Raw genomic sequence first — 11,158 nt, 5'->3', positions numbered from 1 at the left:
GCAAAGGAAAAAAGAGATTTTTGATCATACTAGAAGAAACTCAGCCATAGGTTTGAAATCTGTACTCAAACCACACATGCCATGAGGACAATATTCTGCTAATACAATTGATTTGCTGCTGCATTTGTCTACTGTTTGTTTAATGCTAACAATTATAAACAAAGCAGTGCAGCTAGTATTTGGAACAATCCTTAGTGTTACAGTGGCAGGCACAACGCGTCACTTCTCTTCGCACCACTGGTTCTCTTTGCTTCCTCCTCTTCAGTAAAGTCGTTTGTGATGTTGAAGGTCTTGGGAATCTCGTCAGGAGTTTTCCCCTTGATCGTATTGGCAACAGTCTTGTATGTACCATCAAGCAAACCCTTGATGTCTAGGTAGTTTGCAGCCAGAATAAGCTCAAACAGTGTTCCCTGGTCAAGTTTCAGGAATTCTTGGTCCCAAACAGAGGTATCATCTTGTTCCCTTTTCCTAGTTCTCAGCACCCTTAATATTGCTGCATTCATCTTTGGGAGAGAGCGGGGTCATCAGCTCCATCATCCATTCCTAAATCTTCTAATATGGTCTTTATAGTCACAGGTTGTTTGGCAATTTCCACTCAAATTCAAATATCTCGCCATCACAACTCCGCAACTCCACTGACGGCAAGATGTTTGGGCTCAAGGAGATGGTGGGCCGGAGGCTAACAGGAGCCGGCGGCCTCAGCACAGTAAGAAGGAAAAGGCGGAGAACAAGGCCACTGCTCCAAATAGTATCTAAAAAGGAGCAAAGATTTCATCACAGAGACATATAGTGACCTTTTAAATAGTACATTCTCATTGGTTAAAACTCGAGAAAATAATAAAAGGATATAAAGTCAAAAGTCTCTCTCTACCCTAATACCTAACGCTGTTCTACAATTAATTGTTGTGTTGTGCTTTGAAACTCATTGCGTTTTTGCATATATGTTATTTTTCACAAAAAGGAAAAAAAAGTCGATAGTGATGATAAATGCGCAGCTATATGATGATATTGTGAACCACTGATTGCACACGTCAGATGATTACATGGCATGTGAATATATAATATATATCAATTATAAATATATAAATAAATAAATAGAATTCTCTCTCCTACCCATGCATATTCCTCCCTCCCCATACTCCCAACGACTTTATAGATTTCTTATCCTATCCCCTCTTTTACAAAACATAAGATGATATAATCACAGTATTAGGTGCCTTGCTTTCTTCACTTCATAATAAATATTAGAAATCTTATGATAACAATACACTCAATTTTTTTACAACTCCATCGTTTTGCATTCATTTAAACTGTCCCATATTAGTAAAAGTTTGGGTCATTTCTAATATTTTTATATTATAAGCAGCACCTCAATTAAACAATTTCTATATACATGATTTCCTTTTAGCACGAATATGACTTCCCAGAAATAGGGTTTCTCATTCAAATGATAACTTGGATTTGTAATTTTGTTATATATTATCAAATTGCTCTCCAGAGGGGTAGTAACATTTTTCCTCCCTGCAGCAATGTGGAGTGCCTGCTTCCTATGGCCTCTCTAAAAGCATGTTGTCATATTTTTCCATCTTTCCCAATTTGATTAACACAGCTGTCTTACAGACGGGGATTGTGGCAGAGACTGGCTATGAGCTCAGCGAACTAGTTTCCTCTTTTTCCTGGACACACAGTTCTCAGGAGCTCAGTGTGGTCATGGGACTGTATTCACCCCAGGACTGTGAGGGCATCAGGGCTATGCCATGACTTCACCACACCTGGCTCAAAAAAATTTCCACCCACGATGCATCCCCTGGCTGAATGAGAAGGACCAGAGAGGATCTAGAGAGAGGTGGAGCTTTAAGATGGAAGGAATCTTGGTCCCTGAGTAAGCATATGGAAGCCTGTCCAGCAAGAAACATCTGCATTAGATTGAGCTGTAAGTGAGAAATAAACATTTATTTTAAGTCATTGAGAATTCTGGAGTGATATGTTACAACAAGTAATCTTTGCCTTGATTAATATAGAAATTGAATCAGAACTTATAGAATTAACCTGCATTGACATACGGATGTATCAGCCCTCCCTCCTCTGAACAGCATTAGCTATGGTGCAAACATATTTTGCTATCCTACACCTTGATCTCTCAAAGACCACACAAGGGTAATCATGATTATCCCCTTTAGGCAGTTTATCTTCCTCTCTCCTTTTCCCGGCACCAATTTCCCTTCTCACTCTGGATTCACCTATTGAGCATCTGACATATAGCAGGTATACAATAAGTCAATACTTTTTTAAAAATAGAAAAATGAATAAATAATTTAACTGTTCTGCAGGCAATTCTGAGTTATTCTATAGAAAATTATCCCATTACACATGGTACACAAGATCTACCAAGGTAATACCCAAATTTGAATTTTTCCATAGATGTACAAACCAGTCGCCTGCCAAGAACATTTTATGGATTGCTTACAATTAGAAAATGATTGTAGAAGGCATTCTCAGAGACAAAAATAGCTGACTTCTTAGTCAATAGATATTGACCTTTTAGTGTCAATTTGATGAAAACTAACCCACACCAATTAAAATATAAGAATAGAAGACTATTAAATATCTCTGGCAACATGGGACAGAAATCCTAGAATGAGCTGGGACTCAGCATAAAGGGATTGAGAAAACTTTCTCGACCAAAAGGGGGGAGAGAGAAATGAGACAAAATAAAGTGTCAGTGGCTGAGAGATTTCAAACAGACTTGTGAGGTTATCCTGGAGGTTATTCCCTTTTTAGTTTATGGTGTATTAGAGAGGCTAGAGGGAAGTGCCTGAAACTGTAGAGTTGTGTTCCAGTAGCCATGTTTCTTGAAGATGATTGTATAATGATACAGCTTTCACAGTGTAACTGTGTGATTGTGAAAACCCTGTGTCTGATGCTCCTTTTATCTACAGTATGGACAGATGAGTAAAATATGTGGATAAAAAAAAGCAAATAATAGGGGGAACAAAGGTTAAAATAAATTGAGTAGGTTAAAATACTAGTGGTCAATGAAAGGAAGTGGTAAGGGATATAGAAAAAAATAGGGGGAACAAAGGTTAAAATATATTGGGTAGATGGAAATACTAGTATGAGAGGGAGGAGTAAGGAGTATGGTATGTATGAGTTTTTCTTTTTATTTCTTTTTCTGGAGTGATGCAAATGTTCTAAGAAATGATCATGGTGAAGAATATACAACTATGCAATGACATTGTGAGCCATAGATTGTACACCATGTATGGAATGTTCATATGTTAAGAATGTTTGTGTTTGTATGTTATTTTGTCAATAAAAATATTAAAATATAAAAGGAGACTTTAAATAGTTACTCATTAAATACTCACAGAACACCTCTAAGTCAACAAAACTCTAATTTTATGTAGTCATTTCAGTAACTTTCTATTTATCACATGGCTCAGGCAGTATCTTAAGTAAATCCCTAGGTGGATCCACACACAAAACCATCAGAAATTCACATTCTGGCTAATTCTCTGTAGGTGATCAAAAAGATCTCAAAGTTCTAGTGGTTCCTGAGAGTTGGTTGGCTTGAAGCACATAAAGACTAGCATAGTACCAAGAATTGAGTGACTAAGAATTGAGTGATTGTGACATTCTCCCATACCTTTGTCCCTACCCATTGTATTATACCAGCATAACCAGTATAAACCTCTTCACCACTTTTACATATTTCCCCCCACTTCATTGCTTGCTTATCCTGCAGAAATGAAGAATCACTGTCATGAGGCTCCTGCTGTAAATTGCCCAAGAATATCAGGGACTTGCTGAATCTAAATGGGTCAGTACTTCCAAACAGTGTAATTGAAGAGTCAATCCACAGGTATCATTGCTTCTGATAGTGCCATACACTGGGCGCCATCATTGAACCACTGGTCCTGTAGAGTTTGACCAGGTCCAAATCCCTGCACAGCCCCAATCTCACACCTGGGCTCTAAGCACAGGGTTCTTTTTGTTGTCACTCACGTATTAGCCATTGTTCTTGAAATGTGATAATAAGTCTATACTCTTTGCTGGAACTTCTCATTTCCAAAGAACCTACTACCTTTTATATTGAGCCTGTATTACTAGCAAATTCCTTCATAAGGAATTCCCTGTTGGGGCCAACAGATATTTGTAGAGTCACAGTCTTAAAAAACAGGTTTCTTTAATTTTCAGCTCTAATTTTAACCCCAAAAGGGTGGGACCTCACTTGTTAAGTCACAGGAATTTGTAAAAGCTTCTGTTACACCCTTTCTTGAAAGCAAGAGATTCTACTGGCCTTATATAGCAAGCAAGTCTTATATAAGTTTGGCATGCAAATGACTCCTGCCATAATGAATATCTGCTCAAACTGACTTGCATCTTCATTTCTATACCTGGAAGTTACAGCACCCAGATAATTAGTTTAAAAAGCTAATCCATGCCTTCTGCTTTAGGTAAAATACAGTTGGCTTGAACAAGCCAACTCTCCTGCTGTGACAAGTAAGGAAAAAAAAAAAGGATAATTTTAAAAACTCATTTTTAAAAACATTGGTGAGCCATGGAAACAATAAGGACAAGATAAGCTAAAGTTTCAGAGAAAGAAGAGTCCTTCTTAGGTGGGTTCTTTGCTGTCCATTTTCTCCCCTATTTGCCCATGTCCCTGGCACTGGCCAGGGCTTAGTCTGAGCAGAAAGTGAAACCAGGCCTAACTCCAAGCTCATATTCTATCCTCTGCACAATCTACAGTCAAGATCAAAGAATATGAGTTTGGCATTTAATTATATTAAACTAAGAATAGGGGTGGTTTGAAGCCATTGACAAGAGATGTGAAGTACACGTGCATACGTACACACACACACACTGCATCCTAAAGAGACAATGATACACATTGATGATAATACGAGGAGGGGATTAGGGGAAAAGTGGAGTGAGTGGGGAGCAGGAATGTATACACAGGCTTAGTACTTCAAACGGTGGCATCAGGCTCTCTGACCTCAAAGCTGATACTTCAAATGAGGGGATTCTAGTCCATCTGGAATGGCTCACAGTTGCTGGTAAAATACCAAACATGAAGGCCATTGACTTCCTAGTCCATCTCATTGAATCTCAATCTACCAACTCAGTCCGGTTCAACATCAAAGTCTGGATGGCCTCTAGGTGAAATAGCTTGTGGCATTTAAAAGACAGAAGGAGAGGGAGGCAAAAAATGTGAGAAAATGGGGCAGTTTGGTGCAATGAGCAGGTATATCCCCGAGTGAAAATCAATGGTGGATTCTTGAATCTGCTCTTCCCTCAGTCAGCCTGGGTGCCTCTCTGAACTGCAGTTTCTCAGCCCTGGTGTGTGGATGTCATATTTAAAGATATTGTTTTTAGGTATAGATGACCCTTTTTAGACACAAACCAACTGTCCCTTGAGGGCTTAGGGGAAGAATAGACAATCTATTCCTACACTGGAGGAAAATGTTGAGCTGAGAGAAGAGCCCCACTATCTTTACAGGCTATTCAAGGAGATTTCAAGGATAGTTTTGATTATCCTTTGCCTTCAGTGCTGACTCTAGTACCTACTGTGCAGATGAAAAGGGGCTTTACTGGGCTTGGGCCTCCTAAATGGTATCTGCCATTCTTCTGTGAATTGTAGTCATGTGTAGCCTACCCCTCTCCAAGAGCCCCTTGGTACCCATGTAAAATTAGAAAGATTGCTCATCTTATATAAGCCCAACTGAACTTTTAAATATGCCTACATTTGAAGCTATGAAAATCCAAAGTGCCAGTTGGGCTCTTTTTTCTTCAGGCAAGCAGAGTTCCTTTTTTTCCTTATTCTTTTATCTTCCAGGATGTCTACCAGCTATGTCAATGGAGTAGCCACTTCTGGTGAGTTCTCTTGTGCTGCATTAGGGAAGCTCTCTGAGGTCAGTTGAAAATATATGTATAGATAACCAAAGAGGCTGGTTTTGAAAAAGACCAGGCCCCATCCCAGATTAACTGAATCAGAATCTTTGGAGGTGGACCCAGGTATTGGTATTTTTAAAAAAGCTCTCCAGATGACTATGATGCATACTGAAGGTTGAAAACCATCCATAGCCATTAACCTAATGAATCCTCTTAGCCACACTATTGAATAACTTGAATAAGGTCAAGTAGCTAGTGAATGACAGCAGATTGATAATAGAATCTAGATCCTAATCCCCAATTTAATACTTTTCCAACTAGGCCACAAATAGTTTTTTCTCAATTAATTCTAAATCATCAACTCTACTGATGGTACATGAGGCTGAGACAGAAGAGTACTGGTAATCCTAAGCCATCACGGTGTGCTGGGGGTAGGAGGGGGTGGGGGCAGTGCCATGTTTTAAAAGGAAAGACACTCCAGAATTCCCAGAATTTCTATTTCTGAAGGCAGCATCATTATTCTGCTAGCTACTAGATCCCCAAACTTCAGAATTATCTTTGAGTCCTACTTTCATCCAATATCTATATCCAACAATTTCCATTTATTCTTTCTTCCAGATATGTCCTCCTTCCTCTTCTCTCTCATTGCCAGCACCCAAACCAAGGCCTTTAGTGCCTCATTTCTAAATGGTCATAATTAATTCATGATAAGGCTTTCTGGCACCAAACTGTCTTCTCTTCAAACCATCTCACTTACTCTTTCCAAATAAATCTCTCTAAAACAGTGCTTCCATAATTTTACTACTGTTTTCCAAAATCTTCAAGGCTCCCCATTACCTAAAATGTCCAAATCTCTTACCCCTCCATAATCCAGCCCAAATCCACCTTGCCAAATTTATTCCCCATCTTTCAAGTCAAACTATTTATTGTCACTTAGAGGCACCAAGTACCTTTTCACCAGACCCTGTGCGCTGGAAGAGCTTTGAAATCAGACAATCCTGCATTCAGATGTCCACTCTACCCCTCACATGTTGGGCAGACTTGTAGAAGTTATTTTAACTCCTCTGAGTTATAGTTCTTCCTCTGCCGCAGGTGTCTAACAACACTAACTTCATAACATTGACTTGAGGATTAAACGAATGGATGAAATGATAGAAAGCAGATGTTTAAATGAGGTAGATTTTGTTACTACTTTGCTTAAACTATGTTCCCTGCTTGTCACTGCCCTATTCCTATCCCTTCCCTTGCTGGTTATTGTGCTGTGTCTTAGCTCCAAACCCACTCTTCTGTGCTCTGTTCCGGGACTCTGGGCTCAGATTCCAAACCTTATTTCTGCTTTGCCAGTTGTTCCCTAGTAGGCTGTAGAAGGCTCTAGAAGGAGGTGCTAAAAGGAAACTACAAGCTGGAACAGGAAGCAGGGCATGCTGCTGTCTTCTGGATGTCCCTGTCGTTGTTATTCCAGCAATAGCTCTTCTTCCTGCAGCAGCAGAAGCTGGTTCCTGTTTGCAGTTGTTCCCCCAGCACTCTAGAACCAGCCTCACTGTGGCTCAACGGAGACATCAGTGCCATCTGGACAGCCACTCCCATCCCCCACCCTCCAGAAGTCAGCTCTCTGGGACTCTTCCTCTAAATCCCAATCTCTTCCCTTAGTTCCTCTACCCCTAGGGCGGTAACCACTTCCTGCAATTCCTACAAGCTGAATACACACCCCATTTCAAGAAGGCATTCATGGCCACACCATCCTATCAACTCTTACAGACCCTCAGACTCACCCCAGCAGACAAGAGCAGGGATGAACCTCAGAAATACATTTCTCCCCTGTCAGAGGAAGCTGAGGTTCAGACGTAAGTGTTAAGAGCAGAAGCTCCAGGGTCTCCTATCAGCCTTCGAGGACAAGTCCCCATCCAGACCGTTCACTTAGCACTCAGTCATTTGAGACCTTGCAGCATCTTCTTAAATACTGCCTTAGAATGTCATTTACCTGACACTGTTCTACTAGCCCAAGGCATCTTTATAAAGAGTAACTCTTTGGACTCCACCTGTATTATAGACATTGGGCCTGTTTAGGCATATGGTGAGGACTTTATATAAAGTTTGGTAAATGAATTATTTAATTTATCCAGAGCTTTGAGCAAAAGGAATGTCCATACCTATTGTACTTTCTACATTACTTCTAGCAGTGACCAACAACTGGGACCCATAACATTTGGGAAGTGTAGTTTTATAGCCTTCAAAATAGATGCTGAAAAGGTCCTGTCAGTTGTTTGCTCCTTAAGTGCAACAAAACAGAAGCTTTAATAGAATTTTTAAAGAATGCATATCCTACTCACTAGAGAGGAAGTTCACACAAATTCACAGCACAGTTTTATCCAGGTGATGTCTCCCCATTGACAATTTAATATTACAAGTTATAAAGTCTTAATGGGACAAAACATTTTCATGTTGTAGTCCCAAGTTTCAAATTTCCATCCATAAACTTGACTGTAATATAATAACCTCAAATTATGTAGAGGGGAATGTACATGTAGTATGGGGAGTGACTGCTTCAATGAGACTTTTATCCCATGATTTCTGGGGGAGTGTGCAGCTGTGACAGCCTGCCCAGAGGCAGCTCAAGGATTCAAGGAGTGTGGCGTGATTGTTGTCATTGTTCTCACCTGCTATACACACTTCCCCTGCAGAGCCTCAACCTCTCTTCCAAAGAAGGCAGGCTCTGCCTTGGGGTCAATCTGTAGAAGCAAGTGATGTCAACATATCTGCTGGGGGCATGACAAAGAGAAGCTGGGAGGATGCTGACAGAGGAGGAGTCTCCAGCCAAGGAAAGGCAATTGAGGAAAAAGGTAAATCAGTTAAAATTTCACTGTGTTTCCTAATTTCTTTATTTTGATCTGGGGAACAGCATTGGAAATGAATTTGGGGCTCATTTTAGCCGGATAATTTCTCTGTTTGTTTTTTGCTTTGGAATTTTTGCCAGCCTTAGAATTTAGAAATAACGTGTACAGTGCACCAGAAAAGCATATGGAGAAAAAGTTTAATGCAAACAAGTTTAAACACACTATGTGCTAGATGCTGAGAGAAGCACTGAACAGCCTTGGGCAGTGGTTCCCAATTTTCTGCACACTAGAATCATCTGGGGAGCTTTAAAGATAGCCGATACCCAGGTTGCACTCATACTGATTAAATCACTATGTCAGAGGGTGAGATCATTTTAAAGATCCCCAAGTGATTTCAATGTACAGATTGGGATCCACTAGTCTAGGAGAAAGAGATCAGGCTTTGGAGTCTGATGCAGATTCACAGTCTGTTCTACTGCTTACCAGCTGTATGCCTGTGGCAGACTGTTCTTGGTTTTGGTCCACATTCTGGTGTGTGTAAATAAAGTCAAGGCAGAGTGAAAGGCATACAAAAGGAGAAGTCAAAGAGGAAGCCACTGGGAAGGCAACAGAACCCAGAAGAGAAACAAGACACAGCCATGTGCATTGCCGTGTGGTGGAAAAGCCAAGGAACCGCCAAGATTTCTGATCAGCCAGATCAGAAGCAAGCCTTCTAGCCACAGAAACTGTGAATCAATAAATTCCTGTCTTAAAGGCAATGCATTGTATGGTTTGTTTCAGCAGCTGGGAACCTCAACACTGCCATTAAAATTAAAATTGAGTCTCTTTGAGACTCAATTTCCTTGTTGGCAAATAAGGATACTGATACCCCCAAAGAACAAAGAACAGAGTTACTCAACAAACAGATGTCATTAAAGAGCTTGGCTAAAAACAAAATAGCCAATTATAACTCAAGCAGAGTCAATGAAGGACCAAAAGTAATGCACTTTGAGGAGACAAGAGGAACAATCACTAGTTCTGTCCAGGGAGACTCAGAGAGCCTTCCCAGACTTCATAGACATGTTGGCCATTGAATTGGACTTTGACTTATGGGAGGATTTGGATTGGCAGGTAATGAAGTAAATATCTTCCAACTGAGAGAGAACAACAAGGGGAGACAGGGGATGGAGGATAGTGAAGTCAGGGCTCAGTGAAGGGTCTTGGGTACCATGGAGTATCCTGAACGCCCTTCCAAGGAGCTTGGGCCTCTTCTTGTATACACCAAGGAAAGTGGAAGTAGTAAGATTAAATCTGTGTTATAAGCTTGAAAGAAAAGGAGTTTGGAGGCAGGCAAACCAGGCAGAGGGTAATGGTGATAGATCAAGGAGCAGGGGTTAGACCCTCAATTACAGAATGGATACAAAAACTGTAAGGCCATCTGGCAGCTTGAGCTACTAATTGTGGAATTTACCCTCTAGGGTTTCTATGTGCGTAGCTGGTTGGTGATGTCATTTATATGAGAAGGGTGAGTTTCAGGGGATAAACAGAGTTCAATTTGCAACCTGTCAAGTTTGAAGTAAGAAGTCCAGTAGGCTTTTGGAAATTCAGATAAGGAGCTCAGAAGAAATGGGAATGGGGTCAGCGTGGGATGGGAGAGTGACCAGCATGTGTGAAGTTTAGGAGAGGCCCCCCTGGGAGGGAGTGCAAAGCAAAACCACCTGCCAGGACTAATGTGAGAACTTTGGGAGAGGCATACTTTTAAATGGTGGCAAAAGGAGACCTGGATCAGAGAGATTCAAGGATAATCTGGGAAAAAGTTTTTTGTAAGCCAAAGGAGGAGAGGTCCCAGGGCTTTGTGGTCAAGTTGAAATTAGGAATTGGACAGTCATCACTTTCTTTTAAAAAAGCAGCTCTTCCAGACTGGAGTTTGGAAGGTTTAAAAATAACATATGAAGAAGAGGCAGAGACAAGTGTTGAGTATAAAACCTAAAAAAAGGAGTGGGGAGATATTGACAGGTAGTTTAAGGGAGAGGCAAGATGAAGAAGGGGTTAGTTTCTCTAAAAATATTTGGCCATTCATTTAGCTCAATGAAAATAGAGCCTGGAAATGGAGACAATAGAGAAAGAAAGGGCGATGTAATAAGATCTTGAAGATTGGAGCAAGAAGATTAAAGGTGCAGGTAGAAGGAGAATTTGGACTTGGAAGAAGAAAACAGTTAACTGGAGTTAACAAAGGATTAATAAAATAATTCTTAAAATTATAGAGACAATGATATGCCAGAATGATAAGAGGCTGAGCTGCAAGACTAGAGAAAATGAGTGTTTGTGGTTAGCAAGGCTCGAAGATGGACAAGGAGGGTGCAGTGGAAGATGAAGGAATAGGAGAAACTAGAGTCCTGGTCAGTGCAAGGTTTCAATGACTAACCATGGGGTCCTGGCAGAATTAAGTAGAA

General features: G+C 40.5%; 1 pseudogene; it reads right to left on the bottom strand.

The window, feature by feature from the left end:
* Positions 1 to 219: 219 nt before the first annotated feature.
* Positions 220 to 7,946, bottom strand: LOC143681521 (S-phase kinase-associated protein 1 pseudogene; annotated as a pseudogene).
* Between the last annotated feature and the right edge of the window lie 3,212 nt (positions 7,947 to 11,158).

Source organism: Tamandua tetradactyla, chromosome 1, assembly GCF_023851605.1.
Source record: "Tamandua tetradactyla isolate mTamTet1 chromosome 1, mTamTet1.pri, whole genome shotgun sequence".
Taxonomy (NCBI): domain Eukaryota; kingdom Metazoa; phylum Chordata; class Mammalia; order Pilosa; family Myrmecophagidae; genus Tamandua; species Tamandua tetradactyla.
The sequence above is the reverse complement of the archived record's forward strand: the minus strand, read 5'-3'. Positions and strand labels throughout refer to the sequence as shown.